Below are 21,021 nucleotides of genomic sequence, written 5' to 3'. Positions count from 1 at the left end.
GCGGGATGTACCAAAGCAGCCCATAACAGGGAGGGACCACCCACATCCTAATCATCATTAAGAACCTGTTGCAACACTCGTCTGCCAAAAGAGGCATCGGCAGAGGCATAACGATCTATTTTGTAATGCCTTATAAACGAGTGTGAGGTAGACCAAACAACAGCTCTGCAAATATCAGCAACAGGAGCGTTGGTAGCAAAAGCAGCCGTAGTGGCCGCTGACCTAGTGGAATGAGCTGTTATACTAGCTGGAACTGGAAGCTTAAGGGACTCATAGGCTAAGGTAATACATGCACGCAACCAGCGGGATAAGGTGGAATTAGCTACTTTATGCCCCATAGAACATGGATGAAAGGATACAAACAAAGACTCAGTTCGTTGTATATCCTGGGTCCTAGACAGGTAGGTCTTGAGAGCCCTCCGAACATCCAATGAATGCCAAGCCTTCTGTAGAGGATGGGTAGGATTCGGACAAAATGAAGGAAGAACAATGTCCTGGTTGCAATGGAAAACTGAATTGACCTTGGGACGGAAGGAAGGATCAGTTTTCAGCACAACCGAGTCCTTGTGAAAGACACAGAGATGGCGGGCAGAAGACAATGTGCCCAGTTCCGAAACTCGTCTCACAGAGGTGATCGCGATCAGGAACAGGACCTTGAATGACAACAGACGTAAAGGCACAGTCCTAAGGGGCTCGAACGGAGGGTGTTGTAAAGCCTGTAGGACCTTCGACAAACTCCATGAGGGAAAACGGTGGAATACAGCCGGTGAGCGTAACGCGGTTCCCCTCAGAAAATGTTTGATGAACGGGTGCGAGGCAATAGGAGCACCAGCGGAGGACACTGAGAGAATGGACGACAGAGTGGACGCATGTCTACGTAAGGTGTTGGGTCTAAGTCCCATCAGGAGGCCCCTATGAAGGAATTGCAGCACCTGTTGTATTGTGGCCTGGGAAGAATCGAGGTGCTGGGACTGACACCACCTGGAGAATGCCACCCAAGTATGTTGATATATACGGGTGGTGGATGGTCGTCTCGAGGCCAAGATAATGTCAATAACAGCGTCAGACAGTCCAGCAGACCTTAAATGTCCCCGTTCAAAAGCCACGCTGTTAGCTTGAGCCAATTGGGATCCTGATGCAATATTGGGCCCTGGGATAAGAGGTCTGGCCTGACCGGGAGCGTCCAAGGCTCCATCACTGACATGGCAAGGAGATCCGAGAACCACGGTCGACGGGGCCAATATGGAGCTATCAGAACCAGTTTGGCCCTCTCGTGTCGCGCCTTTCTCAAGGTTCTGGCTAACAGTGGTATTGGAGGGAAGGCGTACAATAGGCCATCCGGCCACGGTAGCGATAGGGCATCCACCGCTTCTGCTGTCGTGTCCAGGTATCGAGCAAAGTACCTGGGTAGCTGGCAATTGCGACTGGAGGCAAATAGATTGACTGAGAAGACGCCGAACTGACACTGGAGAAGATGGAAAATGGTCGGATGAAGTTTCCATTCTCCTGGAAAGACCTGTTGTCTGCTGAGCCAGTCTGCTGTCACATTCCAAATCCCTCTGAGATGTTCTGCTTTTAAGGATTGCAGATGTTGCTCTGCCCAGTCGAATATGAGGGAAGCTAGGTTCTGCAGAGGATGGGACCTGGTCCCCCCTTGTCTGTTTAAATGAGATTTGGCACACGTGTTGTCCGTTCGAATGAGAACATGGTCCAAGTAGAACAGAGACTGAAAATGAAGCAGAGCTAAGTGGACAGCCTTCAGTTCCAGCCAATTGATGCTCTGAGTCTGCTCTGCTGTGGTCCAACCCCCCTGAACAAACTGGGAGTTGCAGTGGGCTCCCCAGCCGAGGAGACTGGCATCTGTGGTGATAACAGTCCTGTGGGGTTCTCTGAATGGAGTGCCCTGGGTGACATGTTGGACCCTCGTCCACCAGCGGAATGAAAGATGCAGTGCGGGGCTCAAGGGAATTGCTCGATGATTTGACCTGGCAATGTCCTGCTGAAACGGCAACAAAGCCCACTGGAGTTGGCGAGTATGAGCTCGAGCCCATGGCACAATATGGATGGTGGACACCAACATTCCGAGAGCCCTGGCTAGAAGCATGACGTCTGCGGTTGCGTGGTGCATCAGAGACCGTGCAATGTCTGTGATAGCAGTTAGCGGTCTGGAGACAGGAACACCGTTGCCTGCAGTATGTCCAACATCGCCCCTAGATGTTGTAGGCGTTGGGTTGGTTGGAGATGGCTTTTGTCGAAATTGACTAGCCAGCCGTAGGCCTGCAAGACATGGAACGTGAGCATTAGATGGCGATGAGCCAGCTCCCTGGAACTCGCCCGTATTAAAAGATCATCCAAGTAGGGGTAGATATGGACCCCTTGAAGCCGGAGGTAAGCCACTAGTATGAGTAGCACCTTGGTAAATACTCTCGAGGCAGATGAGAGGCTGAACGGCATCGCTCGATATTGAAAATGCTGGGGGCCGAAAGCAAACCGAAGGAATTTTCTGTGGGCTATGCAAATAGGCACATGGAGATACGCTTCCTTTAGGTCGATAGAAGCCAGGAAGTCTTCTTCTTGAAGGCTTTCTGTAATGGAGTGGAGGGATTCCATTTTGAACCTGCGATACTTTACGAAACGGTTGATGAACTTGAGGTCCAACACCGCCCTCCATAACAGATCTCGTTTGGGCACAGCAAATAGGAGGGAGTACACCCCTTCCGACCTCTCTGTTGTAGACTGGCTCTATCGCCGCTGTGTCCAAGAGGTGATGTATGGCTGTCGCCCTGGGACAAGGGGAGGGATGAAATCTGTCCGGAGGGATTGCCGAAAACTCTAGTGCATAGCCATAACAAAAAAGATCTCTGATCCAGGCGACCTGAGTCAGACGCAGCCAATGGTCTCCAAACAGAAGCAGTCTGCCCCCAACCGGTATCGCGTCAGTACTGTCTGTGCTGGTGAGACCCTCCCCTATATGAAGACGTTGAGGTACCTCTGCGCCCCTGGTACTGACCTCTGCCTGGGAAACGTCTGTTCCAGACTCCCCTGGAGGGATGGAAATCATAGGTTCGGAAATCGCGGCCTCATCCCCCGGGCCGCGTTCCTCGAAAGGGCTGGGTCATGTGGTATGAGGTGAAATGTCTGAAAGGCCTGCGATCAACGTTCCTGACAGTGGCCAAGACAGGCTTTCGAGCATCCTTGGGGTCAACAAGCACTGCCTTTAGGGCTTCCTCGCCGAAGAGTAATGAGCCAGAATAAGGTGCCCTTGATAAATTAACTCTGGCTGTAGAGTCTGATTGCCAGTGACGAAGCCAGAGGGGCCATCGAGCGACTACTTGAGCTGCCATAGCTCGTGCTCCCAGCTGATTTACGTCCAAGGTGGCATCAGCCACAAAAGCCGCTGTCTTGCGCAATTTCATCAGTGACCTCAGAGAGACAGGATCGGGATTAGGATCATCTAAGAGGTCATCCAACCACATCATCGCTGCCCTAGAAAAGATGGAAGCTGATGCAGAGGCTTGCATGGAGAAAGCGGTGGCCTCATGATTCTTATGTAAGGCAAAGTCCAGCCTCCGCTCAGTGGCGTCCTTTAAATGTGAATCTCCTTCCCTCGGCAAAAGGGATCTAGAGACTAGACTGGAGATTGGCTCGTCTATGCCAGGGACGGCCAGTCTGCTTGTGAAGTCCGGAGCCAAAGAGTAAAGTCTGTCCGCAAGGGCGTTAAAATGGCGTGTTTGTAATGGATGAGATCATTTGTCCTTGGCCAGTTTAGCAATAGGATCTGGCACAGGAAGGTAGTGCTCTGCTGGTGTGGGGGATTTCAAGACCCTGGCCCCTTTAATAGCGGGAGTGGCAGCTGCAGGTTGTGTAGATTGGAGACCAAGGGTGTTCAATACTCTGCGAGCAAGGGGCTGATAATCTAAGGCATCAAACAGGCGATAAGATGTATCCTCCTCATGTTCCGAATGATCACTCAATTCGTCTCCTTCGGGTTGCACAGCAAATGGTGACTCCTCCCCACAAGAAACGTCGTCAACAAACCTGCCCCTGGCAATGTCAAAAGGATTTGGAGAGCATGATGGATCTGCCTCATTGCGTACATAGTGGTCCACACTGCGCTGAGGAATGGCGGGGACTTGTGATGGTGACTGTGTTTGAGTGAAGAACGACAGCATGTCTTGTAGTTGTGATATGAACTCATGAGACAGCTGTAGCCCCGGGGAGGTAGATGGTTGCGCTTGTAGAGGCGACATTATGGACGGCTCAGCAGGCTGTGAAGATGAATAAGCCCTAGGTGGTAATATGGGAGGAGGGTGGCTGGCTGCTGGTTGGTCAGGAAACCCAGCAAAGTCCTCCTCCTTGGAGGATGCAGTCGGAGAGTGAAATAGATTTGTTAACTATTCCTGGCCTGCCCCCTCGGAAACAGGAACAGAGACGTAGCATGGCCGCTTGGTTGTGCTGTGGCTGGATAGATGTTTAGTTTTGGCAACCGCTTTGGTGTGCTTATGCTTGGCCACCTTAGATTGTTTCGGCTTGGTTGCCTGAGTTATCGCTGGCTGTTCCGCCATCATATATTTTCTAGGGGGTTCAGTACATGGCCACGGATGGGGCAGAATGTACAGACCTGAACAGGTTCAGTACACGGCCACGGATGGGGCAGAATGCACCAGCTCAGATGGCTAAGTACACGGCCACGGATGGGGCAGAATGTACAGTTCCAGACAGCCTGAGTATACGCAGAAAGTACAATTTCAAACAGCCTTGGTACACGGCCACGGATGGGGCAGAATGCACAGTTCCAAACAGGCTTTGCACACGGCCACAGATGGGGCAGAATGTACAGTTCCAACTAGGCTGGATACATGAAACAGCTTCAATAGTCAGCTTCAGGCAGCAGTTTGTGTTGAAGAACTTACAGCAGGATTATAGAGGTTCTGCTCTGCAGCATACACACAGAAACTGACAGAAAAGGCCTAGAACAGAATCGTTTACTATGGGAAGGACCAAACAGAAAGGGCGGGAAAGAAGGGGGAGGAACAAAATGGCACCCGCAAAAAGAGCGGGAAAATTGGCCAATCAGAAAGGCTTCGGGCGATGAAGAAGCAATGGCGGTCACAGGGGAGCACCAGCGAGCTCAAAAAACGGCCTCAAAAAATGCTCTGGAGCCGCGGGGCTGAGAAGCGCAATCACAGCTTAGAGAGCGAGCCAGATCTCTACAGCCGCGGGACAGACTCAGCAAGCGAGGGGAATAAGGAGCCGCAGCCGCAGGCTCCGAAGGCAGTCGCGGCGAGATTTAAAATGCCGCAGAACGAGCCGGGGGAGGCGGGGCAGCCCAACCAGAAAGGGACAGTGAAAGTAGAAAGAGCCACAGCCACAGGCTCTGGAGAAAAAACTAAGGGAGCTGCCGTGAAAATAGGCGGCGAGTTGAAAAAAGAGCGGCGGCGCAAGGCAGAGAGCTGCAGCCGCAAGCTCCTGGATTAAGTCTGCATCCGCCGGCTGAGGAAGGGAGAACCGCAGCCGCGGTCTCCCAGAATCGCCGTTCGGCTAGGCAGGGAGCTGCAGCCACAAGCTCCTGGAGTAAGTCTGCGTCCGCCGCCTTAGGAAGGGAGAACCGCAGCCGCGGTCTCCCAGTAAATAGCTAGGGACTGAGGAAAAAAAATAGACAAAAAGGGGATCCCCCTTAAGTACAAAGACAAACAAAGTACAGTCAGTCCCACAGACTCTAAAGTAAAAGACAGAGGGAAGGAAATAACGTGGAATACACACACAAAACCTCCACACCCTGTCACACAAATACACAAAAACTTATCTAGACGCTAAGCTATATATCCAACTTGCACGGACGAAGGCAAGAATGAACTGGAGAGTGGGAGGGGCCTGACGCCCCTAGTCTTGACTTCAAAAACATTCTTGCCTTCGGACGATAGGTGGAGCTATAACCCACTTGATGGCAGTCCTCCTATGGAAAATAGTCCTTTTCTCCTCTCCTCACTTTTGATGCACTAGTAGCACATCATTGCTCCAAACAAGGAATCTTGGAAAATGTGGCTCTGTAAAGAATACTTGGCGTCCTCACTAAAATTCCAGGGGTTCTCTTGGGTAAAATTGTGACTGCAAAACAAGTTTCAAATGTGATTGGAAATCAACCCAGGTTTTGGCCTTGGAGATCAGATCTGCATGAAAATTTATGCCATTATCCAAACTGGTACCTAAGTTCAATAAACATTCCTATTTTAATATCCCCAATTTGAAGCATTGATATTTTAGAGCATGAAATTTACAGGAGGGAATGTGTGAGGCAGGTAGCATTTTTTATTCAAGGTTGGAGTTAATTTAGATTGCCTTCTGTGCAGTACAGTATCCGATTACCAACTCATAGTCCTAAGAGCACAAATTCATTTGAATGCTCTTAGCATGTAAGGCAGACTAGAAGCCCTGAAGGTAGAGGGGTGGGGGTTGGCTAGTTAGTTGCCTTCTCTCTTTTGGTGGTTCACTCCAACAAGCTTCATTAACACATGATTCTAAAATAAAATTTGAAGAAAGTGGCTTCTTTGAACACCTCTCAGTTTGCCATGCTTTGGCCGAAGAGTCCCTTATCCATTCCCTTCACCCTTTCCCAAAGCTTGATGAGAGGAGGAACAGAAAAGGGCAGTTCAACTGAGGCTATGTTAGAATTTGTTGTTAGCCAGGCATGTGTCATACCAGTCAGAGAGGTTTTTCTGATACTTAAAATTAATTTTCAGTCCCTAGCTGGATGTGGGACTGTAAGGAGAACAACAGATAAATTGCTTTTGTTAACTTGATTTAAAAAAAAAACATGTATGGTGGAGTTTGGAAATGAATTAGCTCTATATTAACTGATTTTAAAAGCTGATGATGGGAGTGTATGGAATTGGGCTGATACTGTTGATGTGTGTGTTAGGGTTGCGAGTTGCATGGTTAATGTACATAACAACTGGCCGTGAGTCATGGAGAATGTGAACATATCCTTCCATGAAGATAGAACTTGAATTGCACTCCTGAACTGTGCCTCCCTGGTGCAGAACGAATAGCATTCCTGAGAAAAATACGTTGGAGATCCTGGTTTCTCTTTTCATAGACAGATTATATGTACATACTCCATGAAGTGTGGTGAATATGCACAATAGTGGTTATTACACACATTAGCTGCTCAACTCACATTACCCCAACATAGATGTATGTGTCCCATCTATTCTGGCACCCGAAGGGAAGTGGACTGAACATACCCACCCACTATTAATGCTTAGGAGGAGCCATGCCCCACACTTTCCATGACATTTCCACTTGTTAATAACGTAACTCCCATTCTCTGTGGCTCAAACTAAACTTTACAGCATCATGGCCAGTTTGTTAAAATGTGGATTGTGCTGATTTCCTATAAATGAAGAGTGTGTGTTGTTTTCAGTATTGGATGAATGAGACTTGTAGAAAGTGCTGGACGTTCTCCCCCCCCCCCCCGAAACAGCTTCTTGGCAGCCTTTTTCCTTCCAATAGAGATAAATAGCTTGTTTGTATGGACTCCTTTCCTTTAAATTTGGTGACCTTATTCTCTGTCTCTTAATCTGCCACATCACATCTAATTTGTCACTAAAACCAAGATAGCAGCACAAGCAACAGATAACCGCGGGTGCATTTTTAATTTAGGAAGGTGCAGTATTCCTACCATACATAAGAGAGCCAGGCACAGTGGGGAGAGGTTTTATGCACAGACAGCTAAAGCCAAGACACATCCTGTCTACTCTTAGCATGTACGTGCAGTCAATACATTCAGGTTACTGTGCTAGGGCTTTGTTTTCTTTTAATGTTTGTTGTTATGTGCCTTCAAGTCGATTACGACTTATGGCGACCCTATGAATCAGCGACCTCCAAGAGCATCTGTCATGAACCACCCTGTTCAGATCTTGTAAGTTCAGGTCTGTGGCTTCCTTTATGGAATCAATCCATCTCTTCTTTGGCCTTCCTCTTTTTCTACTCCCTTCTGTTTTTCCCAGCATTATTGTCTTTTCTAGTGAATCATGTCTTCTCATTATGTGTCCAAAGTATGATAACCTTAGTTTCAACATTTTAGCTTCAACTGATAGTTCTGGTTTAATTTGATCTAACACCCAATTATTTGTCTTTTTTGCAGTCCATGGTATGCGCAAAGCTCTCCTCCAGCACCACATTTCAAATGATCTTTTAATGTAGATGCATAGAAACTTATTTAACCATCTTCAGTGCGATGATTTTTTTTTAAAGAGTTTTTTAAAAAATGTAATAAGAGTACAATGCTCAATGGAAGCCAATGCCTCGCATCTTTATTTCCTGGCTAGCACATGGTAGCTATTTCTAGTAAAATGCTTTCCTTTTGAGGTTAGCCTGAGTCACATGGTGATGAGATCACTTATGCCCATCAGCATTGTTTTGTCATAAAGGGTGAAGGAAGTCACTGCCCTAACAGTGCTGGGGTAAGAGTGATAAGAACCTTGAATTGTCATATAATTATTAAGCAGTCTATATTCATAACTTTTTGGCATCTTACTCCTAGAAAACAAGGCAATGAGATTGGATGGGTTCTGGGAGAGCACCTTTTATGGGTTGGTTGCTGTGGATGAAATAGACTGCAAACTTTTGCAAAACATTTCTTTTATCAGGAATGAAAAGCACACAGATAACGGCGATAATAGGTAGCCATATGTACACCCTTATAATAGCTAAAAAATGCAAGTCTGTGTTCAGTCTGTTATCATCTAAAACATGGAGATTAGCTTTAGATCCTGGGTAAGTGTTCTGATATGCAAACATATGGAAGTAAAGCCTGTTTGACTTCAGTGGAATTTGTTTGCAAGTAAATATGCTTTGGGCCACTGCCCTAACTCGCAGAAATGCTTGATTTATAGCTTCTAGTTTATATATCTCCAAGTAGGCCAGAGTTCTTGTTATGTTTTGAGGATAAATAGAACCAGTCGTAATTTGCTTTGTTGTATAGGTATATGTGTTGCATTTTCAACCACTACTTATATTTAAGTAAAAAAACACAGAATATGCACACCGGAAATAATATTTTGTACAAATGCAAGTATATTTTTGTTAACTAAAACATACTGGTGTATTAATAGTACAAACAGCGAACATTTTCCTCAATCACTGATTGTATTGTTTTCATTGAATGTGATTATTTGTTTGTTTTATATAACCGGGACCTTGCCAGAAGCTCTGAATTCAACACTGAGCTTCTTCATGGTTCAGCCTGCCACATAATAAGAAGCTAGGATCAGAATGGTGTATGATCGTTGTGATGGGTCCAGCTTGTGAACAGCAAAATGCCTAATTTTTGAGACAAAAGCTTCATATTTTCTTACTAAATGTTTAGTCATAGCTTCTAAAAAGTGTACTGTGTACAGTTCCTTTTTTGGATGGAATTTTGCTAGAACTGATGGAATTTACTGGAGAGAATTTTGCTGATTTGGCTTCTATTAAATCACAAATGTCCTATTTTTATTTTAAAAGCCATGTAACCCATTTTTGTTTGTTTGTCTTTTTCCTCTGTTTTAGATGTGTGCAACAGTACTAATCTTCCCGAAGTTGAAATCATCAGTTTGCTTGAAGAGCAACTGCCCCACTATAAGCTAAGAGCAGATACAATCTATGGTTATGACCACGACGACTGGCTTCATACTCCTCTCATTTCTCCTGATGCTAATATTGACTTAACCACTGAGCAAATAGAAGAGACACTGAAATACTTCCGTAAGTCTAATATATTCATTTGTAGTCAAATGCAATCACCTGTAGAATTCATTAATTATCTTTGTCCCCCCGCCCCAGCCAATATTTCCTCAGTTTAGTAGCTATTCTTAGATAAATAATGCAATGTATGGGACAGATCACGTTAATTTGAAAAATGACAGTACTATAATAGAAATCATGAACTTGTATCTGGTCCTTCTGTGAATCAGTTTGTATACATAAACTAGGTGGAAAACACAGTTAAATATACTACTCATAACAGCTTTTCTGTTGTAGGCTGTATATGACATTTTATACCCAACTAAAAGCATTTGGAATATAACTTGCGTATGTCAATCTCCACCAAGTTCATGATTTTTCTTTGGCTTATTATACAGTGGCAGGGTAAGAAGCCGAGGCTGCAATCCTACACACAAGCTGCTTACCTCCAGCAGCCAAGAAGGTTGCAAGCTTGCAAACATTTACAACACAAGTGGTGACCAAAAAGCAGCTTGGAACTCTTACTTCAGTATTTAAAAATCCTTGGAATGCCCTTGAAACCTCTCATGGAATTTGAGTTCACATAGTCATAGACTAAATATGGGTACGTTATACGTTATAGCTGCCAGCTTATTACCTGTGACATTAAGAATTATCTTAAATATCCATACAGTTAAAAACAATGTCTTATCCTTTTGTTAGTAGGTCAGCTAAACTTTCAGAGAAAAGTGACAAGTACAAAAATACCAAGAGATTAAACTAAGATTTGAAGTGCTGTCCCCGCTCCCTAGTAACTCCCTGCTCCCTAGTAAATGTGCATTTGTGTCCCTTTTGGGTGCACATCATCGCTCAAGGTTGATACTGGATGGGCTACTGAAGATCTGCTGGAATTACATTGATAATGTTGTGATTTGTAGATAATGTAGGTTCGCAGCAACATTAAGTTGTGTACTGCAGGTTTTTTTAAGGTTGCCTCTATTGCAACGAACTGCAAGTTAATATTTCCAAAATGAATACATTTTCAGTATTGATCATCAAGAAAGCTCTAGTGCAGAGAAGAATTTTAACCCCCTAACAATAGGATAATTATCTGAAGTAGAGCCATCGGATCTGTTGCATATATTTTGAGTGTTCCCAGAGTGGTTTAAGCAGGCAACTCTGGAAAGTGTAGCACTGTAAGGGAAATGGCAGCCTCCTAACAACTCTCAGCCCCCTTAACAAACTACACTTCCCAGGATTCTTTTTTGGGGGCAGGGGGAGCCATAACTGTTTAAAGTGGTTTGCTACTGCTTTAAACGTATAGTGTGGATGGGGCCCAAAAGCAAACTGCAGTTTTGGATTGCAAACTAGTTTTCTTCTTTGCTATGCTCGCATGTACACTACTGTTTTCATTTAAATGGCACATTTAATTGCCAGAGTGCATTGCAATACAAACAACCCTGTGAGGTAGATTTGTTCTGTTTTACAGTTGGCGAGTTGAGGCTGAGATACAGTGACTTGTCCTGAGCAACATAATGACACTATAGCAAAGCCAGGTCTCCTGTATCTAAATCCAGCATTGTCCATTAGACATATCTTAGAGTACCACAAAGGATATTTCAAATCTAAAGGAATTATCCATCTCAAGTCGCTCTGAGCTTTATGCAATAATGTAAGAAAGATAGTTTTCTCTGCTATTTTGTAAGCTTTTGAGTCAATATTTGGAACTTTCTACCCCTGTGGGGGCAGTGTGAATGATCTAGGTTCTGTATTAACTGTTTGCAAGCCACTGATTGATAGCTGTGTTTCATCTACAGCTGATGATCAGGGTATGCTGTATACAGGCATACCCCACTTTAACATACGCAATGGGACTGGAGCGTGTATGTAAAGTGAAAATGTACTTAAAGTGAAGCAATTATCTATGCTTGTACTGCACGGGAATCGCCACTAGATGGCAGCAGCGTCATGCCATTAAGTATCCGTTATTGTGAAGTGCGTACGTTAAAGTGGGGTATGGTGGAGTATGGAGCATGTACTTTATAGCAAGGTGACTTTAAGTGAAGCGACTTTAAGCGGGGTATGCCTGTATTTCAGGGTTCATGAGCACTTTCTCGTTATTGGTTTGACAACTTTGTATTGTATTCAGAAACAAGAACAAAAAATGCATTAACATTCTCTGGTGTTTTCATAAGTGTTGCTAGGGTCATTCTTGTCAGAGGTTGTTTAGCCAATACCACTTGATTAGTGTTAACTTCCATCAGTCACGTACGTAGTGCCTCGCTATTTCAGTTGGATTTCATTTCCTTCTGACACCACTGCTTACTACTCCCCCCTGTGCTACCATTTATACCTGCAATTGAGAATACACTTTATGCATCTGATGAAATGGATTCCAATCCATAAAATCTTATGCTAGAATTAACTTTGTTAGTCTGTATAGTGTCACAACCCTTTTTTTATTTTTTTGCTGCAACAAGCTAACATGACTTCCCCTGCCCTCTGGAAATACCTTTCTAACACCAATGATAGCAAAAGCCAAGTAATTGTAGTGGTCTTATTTCCCTTTTGCCTTCTCTTTTTTGATTGTATGGTACCCTTCATTGAAGCACCGCTGGATTCCCTATACAGTATCTGTAATTTCAAAAGGGGGGGGAGTTAAAACATATTTTATCACTTATAAGCCTGTTAAAATGGCTGTGTTATTGGAAATGGTGATGAAAATTGCCACATTTCCTGCTCCTTATGGTTGTACAAGTTTGGCAGAGTGAAAGGTTCAGTGTCTCTTTGGAAATAGTTGTAACATTGACTTCAGCAATACAATTAAACCTTCTGTGGAAAGATCTGTATCATAAGAGTTTGCTAACATTCTCTTGCTTAGCAATTTGCCACTAACTTGGACAACTGCATACGCCCTTATGTTTTGTAATCTGTGTGTCAGTGTCATTCTGTAGGAATCAGGTTGTATGTGTACAGGCTGCCTTTATATGGCAGGCAAGATAAAGGAGTCAGAGTGGTGCACTATTTATTAACACAGTGAATCAGAGTCACTTGAGTAATCTGTTTCAAGTCTCCTGTGCTGCACAAAGTTTATTGTCAATAATTATCTGTGTATTGCAACAAGGAAAAGTCTAGGAGAAAAATTGAAGGGATCTGTGATATAAATCAATATTTACTATAAAAACCCATTTTAAAACATATTTTATAAGGAAATTTTGCTAATTTTAATTGAATTGGTACCCAACTGAAAGGCTGTATCACAGGAGTGAAATTCTTCTATGTACAGTGCATGTTTCATCCTCCCATCCCTTCAGACACAATCCACATTAGATTTACTGATGTACAGTGCCTTGCAAAAGTATTCAGACCTCTGACCAATATGATTGAATTACAAATGCTACATTTTAATTTCGTTCTGTATGATATTTTCTTTTGAAACACGGAAGTTCAAAATCAATTATTGTAAGGTGACATTGGTTTTATCTTGGGAAATGTATGTAAGAAACAAAACAAACTGAAACATGTTGCTTGCATAAGTATTCAACCCCCACACAATATTTGGTAGAGACACCTTTCGTTGCAATAATAGCTTTAAGTATTTTGGGGTAGGTAAGTACCAGCTTTGCACCCAGTGTTGGAGGGATTTTGGCCCATTCATCTTGGCAGATCATTCCAGGTCGTTCAGGTTGGTTGGACTTTGCTTGTGGGCCCCAATTTTCAAAGAGCGCCACAGATTCTCCATGAGATGGAAATCGGGACTTTGACTGAGCCTCTGTGGGACATTCACCTTTTTGTTCTTGAGCCACTCCAGTCTTGTTTTGGCCTTGTGCTTGGGATCATTGCCCTGCTGAAAAGTTAATTTCCTCCCAAGCTTCAGTTTTTTAGTGGACTGAAGCAAATTCTCTTGCAGTATTTCCCTGTATTTTGCTCCATCCATTCTTCCTTCAATTTTAACAAGATGCCCAGTCCCTGCTGATAAGAAACATCCCCACAACATGATGCTGCCACCACCATACGTCACTGTGTCTTGAGGCATGGGCAGTGTTAGGTTTGCCTACACATGGTGCTTTGAGTTTTGGCCAAAAAGCTCTATCTTGGTCTCATCTGACCACAAAACCTTTTCGCACATCGCAGCTGGGGCACTCTCATGCTTTCTGGCAAACTTCAGATGTGCTTTCAGATGGTGCTTTTTTTGTAACGACTTCTTTCTTGCCATCCTCCCATACAGGTCAGTGTTATGCAGAGTTCTTGATATGGTTGACTGGTGCACCATTACTCCCCTCCCAGCTCCTTCCAAGTGATTGTTGGCTTCTCTGTGGCTTCTCTCACAAGTCTCCTCCTTGTTCAAGAGCTGAGTTTTGAGGGACGTCCTTTTCTTGGCAGTGCCTGGGTGGTGTGATGCAGTTTCCACTTCCTGATTATTGATAAAGCTGTGCTCACTGAGATATCCAAACACTTGAATATTAGTTTGTACCCTTTTCCTAATCTATGCATTTGTATTACATTATCTCTCACTTCTGTAGAATGCTCTTTGGTCTTCATTTTCCTTCAGATCCACAGCCTGACCAATGATCCTTCAACAGTGAGGTTTTTATCCTGACAATGTGACAGCAACTTTAATGGTTCACAGGTGGAGGCCAATGGTAAGGTAATTGTGTCCTCAATAGGGCAATTTCTTTCATCTGTGTAAACTGGGAGGTTCTACAGCACAGGGGTTGAATACTTATGCAAGCAACGTGTTTCAAGTTTTTGTTTCTTACAAATATTTCCAAACATAAAACCAATGTCACTTTTCAATAATTGATTTTGAGTTTCAGTGTTTCAAAATAAAATATCATACAGAATAAAATTACAATGTACCATTTGTAATTCAGTTATATGAGAGCATTGGTCAGGGATCTGATTACTTTTACAAGGCACTGTATATCTTGGTGTAATTTAAAAAACTGTCTCAAATAATTTTACCTACCAGAATTATTTACTCTAAAACTGGCTTGATTGGTTCATATCATGTGTGTGACTTGCTGTCACCAATATAATTATATATTACTGCGTGTATGCACACTGATTGTAGTTTTTTACATTTAGCATTTTAGTACTAATAACTGGTTGGGTAAGGTGGAATAACAATCTGTGCAGTTAATTTCCCTTTCTTTTACATTATATTTTGCCCAACTAGGGTGGGTTCAGTGCATAGTATTGTCATGACTGTGACCAATTCAGTCTGTGGTAGCATATAAATGCACTGCTGTGACTCAAAGAGTGATGGGAATAGGGCCTTGGTGTCAGATTTAGGAGACTGATAAATGCTTTCACTCTGGTCTAACTTCTTAATGGCAAGCTTGTATGATACCCATCTCAGAGCAGCCTCCCAAGCCCCATACACAGTGATAGTATGGTTAGTACATTACAGCACTCAATACCCTTCTTATTCATTGGAGATGATGATTGCAAAGATATAATATCATCACAGTGATCTTCCTGCTGAGTACACCTGTCACTGGTTCAGTCCTTCTAACCAATATCGGAGCCCATACACCAAAAGGGCATAGTTGAGGGTGAATAGCAAGTAGCTGCTATAGCTGCATGGTACTCCACCGACGTTACAACTCCTCCTTCTATGTATAAAAAACAGTGGCTTGAAGTGCTTTAAAGTACTATTTGGCCTATCAAATATAAACTGTTACTCTTCAGGTTAGTAGTGCCTGGTCTCTCCTCCTCCCCCCCCCTTTTAATTATTAAAATATTGATCCTTTCAGTTTGAGTAAATAACCTCTGGTTCTTTTTCACTGTTCTGTGGAACTTGTGTATTTAGTCTTGTTGTAAATTAGACAATATTTTTAAAAGGTTAGTTTGAAAGTTGATATTTGAACTTCATTGTGTCTGTGATGATGCTCTGAATTATGTTCTGTTTTGCCTTTGACCCTCCATCTCTTAAAGATAATGGCTACTTCCCAAGTGAAATGGGGGGGGAGTAGCTTGTGGCAAAGGGTGTTTGAGGGTCATCCCATGACTTGAGGGTGAAACTAGAATATAATCACCAAGCAATTTCAATCCTTTTTAATTATGTGAGGCTTGAATAATTGTTGTTGTTGTTGCTTTGTTGTTGTTATTATTGTTGTTATTATTATAGTAATTAACATAGAACAGAGAGGTACAAGTCATTGCTTAGAGACTTACATAGAAATATCTAGCAATAGTCTTAAGTTCTGCATTAATACTTGTTTTTCTTCCCTATCCTAAGTTTGCCCATAGAAGAACAAGTGGAGTTCTGGTCATGTAGTGGGACTTTTCCACTGCTTCCTTCCTGCTGCAAGCTCTTGTACCCTCTGGAAAGCGAGTTCTGAGTGTTGGGGGTGGGGATCCTTTGCAACGGAAAAACATGGCATGGGATTGGGGACTGGGGCTGAGAAGGTGATTAGCGGAAACTGGAGATGTACACATCCATTGTGCATGCAAATGTGCCTTCTGCTTACACAAAGCGGTCTCTAAACCTTTGTACATCTGTTTTAGTATTCATCCATTCTGAAAAGTTCAGTGAAGTAATATGTCATAAGTTACCAGATATTTTAGTACTGGCAGCCCCTATGTTACATAATTCCCTTCTGGCAGAGGTCTACGTCTGGCACCTTCTTTAGACAGCTTTCGCCGTATACAGAAGACACCTCTTTACCCTGGCCTTTTTATTTATTTATTAAATTTAAATCCCACCCTTCCTTCCAGGAGCCCAGGGCAGCAAACAAAAATACTAAAAGCACTCTAAAACATTTTAAAAACAAAAGACTTAAAAACATATTTAAAAGCATCTTTAAAAACAGAGAATGGGATAAGGTCCATACTTAAAAGGCTTATTGAAAGAGGAAGGTCTTCAGTAGGCACCGAAAAGATAACAAACACGGTGCCTGTCTAATATTTAAGGGGAGGGAATTCCAAAGGGTCAGTGCCACAATACTAAAGGTCTGCTTCCTATGTTGTCCGGAATGGACCTCCTGATAACATGGTATCTGCAGGAGGTCTTCATCTGCTGAGCACAGTGATTAACAAGGTACATTTGAGATACATAGTTTTAGGACTCACTCTAATTTGTGATTGTAATTTGTTTCCAACTGTTTTGAATGTTGTATTTTACATTGTAGTGATCTGCCCTGGGACCTTCTGGTGGAGGGTGCGTAATAAAAATGATGACAACTAGCCCTATACGGGAACAGTATTTATTTAGGATAGACAAAAGAAAGCACTTCTTCACACAGTGCATAGTTAAACTATGGCCACAAACGTGAATGACTTTAAAAGAGGATTGGACAAATTCATGGAGGGCAAGGCTATGCTCTACCCTCGACTGTTGGAAGCAGTATCCCTCTGAAGGTCAGTTGCTGGGAACCACAAGTGGGGAGAATGCTGTTGCACTCAAGTCTTGCTTTCAGGCTTCCTATAGGTGTTTGATTGGCCTCTGTGAGAACAGGATGCTAGACTAGATGGGCCACTGGTCTGACTCAGCAGGCTCTTCTTACCTTCTTATAAAACTAAAAAATAGACAGCAACAAGTCTTCACACGTAATGAATAGGTATGCCTTTTTGAAATGGCTACTTGACATTTTAGTAGTGCATTTAATTCGCGTACAAAAGCAAAGGCTAGTCTTATTAGCCTGCACGTGGTAACACTTCTCTACAGTGTCCTTAGAGTGCAGCCAACTTATTTAGTAGTTTTGTTGCCAGCTGAAGCAAAATCCAGTGCTCACTTAGTGACTTATTCTTGACCATAAAGCATTTAACCTTTGCATCCCACAATCTAGATTGGCTTTTTAATTTTTTTAGTTGGGAGAAAATCTGAACTGGGAATAGTTAGTGTGACTCCCATAAATGCTATAAATGATTAAACTCCATTAAATATCACAATGGCACCAAAGGCTGCTATGTGGTCTTTTTCCAGAGTTTTGTATTTTGTATTTTTGCTTAACAACAATCGGGTATTGGTTTGGAGCATGTGGAGTATATTAAATTGTGTAGATTAGTAATTGTATGGAATGCTAACCTTCACTAGCCCTTTTTGTAGATGCTATTCTTCTTCTTTGGGTATTTTAAAAAAAATAAACATATTAATATACTGCCTATGATAATCTGCTTCAAGGCAATGTGTATTCAATAAATAAAATGCAGCTGGTAACCCACAGGGCACCATTAACTAACTCTTGAGTATTAAATGCCAGAAAAAGCCTGAGTACACAGGTGTGTTTTTAACAAGTGCCAGTATCATCCATGTTGACCCTTAACAGCACTCAGAAGGGAGGTGGTATCATAAAAAGGGGGCCACTACAGTGAAGGCCCTCTCACTGATTGCCACTCATTGAGATTATGGCACAGTCAGGAGGGCCTTCTCAGCTGAGCACAGTGCTCGAACAGGGCAGTAAGGAGAAAGGTGGTCCTGCAGGTATCCTGATCCCACGTTGCTCATAGGTTAAAACCCAAACCTTGAACCTAGCCTTGTAGCTTATTGGCAACAAGTACAGTTTTTTCAGGAGCAGGGTAATTTGCATGTGATAGGACACTTCACTAAATAACCTAGTGGCAGCATTCTGTACCAGTTGCAGCTTTTGGATCAACCTCAAGGGCAGCCCCACAAGCAGTACATTACACTGCTCCAGGTTTGAGGTTACAAGTGCATAGGTCACAGTGGCCAAACTATTCTGGTCCAAGAATGGCTGCAGTTGGCATACCAGCTGAAGCTAGTAGAAGGTGCTGCTAGCCACTGTAGACACTGCACTTTCTTGGTCAGAAATTAACCAAGGAGCACTCCCAAACTGCATACATGATCCTTTTTCGAAGGAGTACAACCCCACCCAGAACAGGCACATCACCCAACTCCCAGCCCAGGAGCTATCCACCCGTAGAACCTCTATCTTGTCTCGATTCAGTTTCAGTTTACTGGCCCTCATCCAGCCCATTACTGCATTCAGGTATTGGTTTAGAACTTGCACAGCCACATCTGATTCAGATCTAATAGAAAAATTGATCTGGGTGGATGGGTAGCTCATATTCCAGATTCACAGAAAGAAAAAGAGAATTAAGGTGTGGGGAGAGCTTTCTATTGTCAGTTCCAGGTAGTCTTATCAGGCCCGGGCATTAGTTGGAATTTTCTTCCCTGAGACCTCCTTTGTGTATTACTCATCACAGATGGAGGATGCCAAAAAATGTTTTGGCATAGTAGTGCTCTTATATACTAGAGTGTAAGATTTCATTGGGCTTACCACATGAGTCATCTCAGTTGTTGGAAACTCTTTCCACTTGTGCCTCATATCACTAGTGGCAGCTGATGCTGGCATGAAGATGATTGGGCTGACATGTACAATACTAATAGGCATCATACTTCACTACATGGAGTATGCCAATGTGAAGTAAGATGGGGGGGTTTGGTTGTTGCTCTAAGTGTGATGGCTAACATTTGAAATGGTCCAAAAAAAGCATATTTCCTTAGCTGCAGAAAGTGTTTTCCTCTCACCGAGCAACCAAAGCCAGCCTCTGCAATCAGGAAATAAACTCTTCAAGGTGGGAGGGTATTGCATCCAGATATGCTTGAACCTCAGAAATTGTTATTTTGAAAATTAAGGAGGGAGTCACAATGTGCTTGCAGTGGTAGTGCCTTAAAGGTAAGTCACAAGGCCTCCAAATGGTTAAATTTGATGCAAAAATGCATTTCATTTGCTCTCTTTGCAGGGTTAATATTAATATTACCATGCACCAAATGCAAATGTTTTGCTAATTGTCTCAGTATCTTCTGTTAGGATTACAGTTTGACTTTTTTTTTAAGTTAATTTTTCATTATCTCTATTTTCTGGTTGACTTTCCCAGTTCTCTAGCCCCTAAACCATTCAGATTCATATTTAAAGTTCCCTCAAGAACAGCTTACCTCAAAAGATTGCTTCCTGGTTTCTTCTTCATGTTAGTTATAATTACCTTCATCACAATAATAATTACAGTCATCATAATCATCACTGCCAATAGTATTGGTTCAGTATCACTAATAATAATAATACTAGCTTCACAGACCATTAAAAAAGAGAAATCCATGCCAGAACAAGGCTGATAATATTAAATCCTGGACAAGAGGAGGGGGCAAGAAGGAGAGAAGAAATTTTATATTGGATTTTCATCTGTTCTGAAGCAAGTAGTAAATCTTTCTTCCTAAAATAGTCATATGTCCTCCATTTCATTGGGGTGGGGAAGAATCGGAAGTAGCCTGTTATAATTCCAAATGTCTAATTGGGGTTGTTTATAAAAAATATATTTCCCAATTTATTTCATATGCCTTATTTTTTATTCCTGGAGGCGGCAGCATTGTTTTAAAGGGCAAATGTATAATCCTACCCTTGCTCGATAAGCAATAATTACCCTTTAGAAATTAATGTGTATTTTTACTACACTGAATATTTAACTGGACGGAAGCTGTCTGTGACACAGGGTTTAGGAAAAATTGGCACAATATTTATTATGTTTAAATATATAATATAACTATTAAGATGATACAAAGGTTGCATTTAGATTGACAGTAATGACAGAAACAACCTGTAGTGAGCCTTTTGCTTCTCCCTCTTCTCTAGCACAGCTTCTTTCACTTTCTTTTTTTAAATTAACCCTCTCATTTTGTCTAAACCAGACAATTTGTGGTTAATATCACCATGGTTTGTTAGCCATTATTTAGGGTTTGGATATAATGTAAACTGAGGTTAATCAAAAATGAAAGTGATAGCTTCCAAATTCCTTCAGGCTGTGTCAAAGGAAATGGATACACACAAGCCCAAGGCTCACTGTGGCTTGTTTCCATCTCAGTAAATCAGTAGTGGGGAGCTTCTGAGTCACTATGCCTTTCTGAGCATGTCATGCCCACTGTCACACCACATCCGCTCCAACAACCTCTGCTCCGTCCTCACTATTAAAACTCTTCATCTGTTCCAATTCCCCCCCATCTTGCATGCAGAGGTGTAGTCGTCCAGGGTCCCAGCGAGTCATAGAGCCGTTACTTTTTTGGGAGCAGGGTCCCAGTCAGGTCTCTGTGAATGAGCCGATCTACATGAAAAGGGAGCATGTCAGCCTGCCCTTTCATGCTGATTGGAGGCAATCAGAGTGAAAGGAGCTGAGTCAGCCACCGAGAAGACTCTTCGCAGTAGCTAACACACAGCCTTCCCTTTCATGCTGATTGACTCCTAGGGGCATCTGTTGTAGTAGAATGTGGGCTTGGAAGGCTACAGAGAGAGCATGGGAAATGAGGAAAAGTGGAAAGAGGGTGTGGCTATGAGGGGGCATGGCTGTGACTATCATGGA

At 42.9% G+C, this 21,021-nt stretch overlaps 1 protein-coding gene across 4 annotated transcripts in view; it reads left to right on the top strand.

Annotated features, from left to right (window-relative positions):
- TRAK1 (trafficking kinesin protein 1) overlaps positions 1 to 21,021 on the top strand; it is a 131,441-nt gene that overhangs the window by 13,376 nt on the left and 97,044 nt on the right. For 3 of the 4 annotated variants that reach the window (XM_061587550.1, XM_061587551.1, XM_061587552.1), the window contains exon 2: positions 9,553 to 9,747. The gene's annotated coding sequence lies outside the window, so the exon portion shown is untranslated. Of the gene's footprint in view, positions 1 to 9,552; positions 9,748 to 21,021 lie in introns of those variants that run through there. The other variant, XM_061587547.1, reaches the window with a different exon arrangement.

Source organism: Rhineura floridana, chromosome 10, assembly GCF_030035675.1.
Source record: "Rhineura floridana isolate rRhiFlo1 chromosome 10, rRhiFlo1.hap2, whole genome shotgun sequence".
In the NCBI taxonomy this organism is placed as follows: Eukaryota; Metazoa; Chordata; class Lepidosauria; order Squamata; family Rhineuridae; genus Rhineura; species Rhineura floridana.
This window is presented reverse-complemented; position numbering and strand designations above follow the sequence as displayed.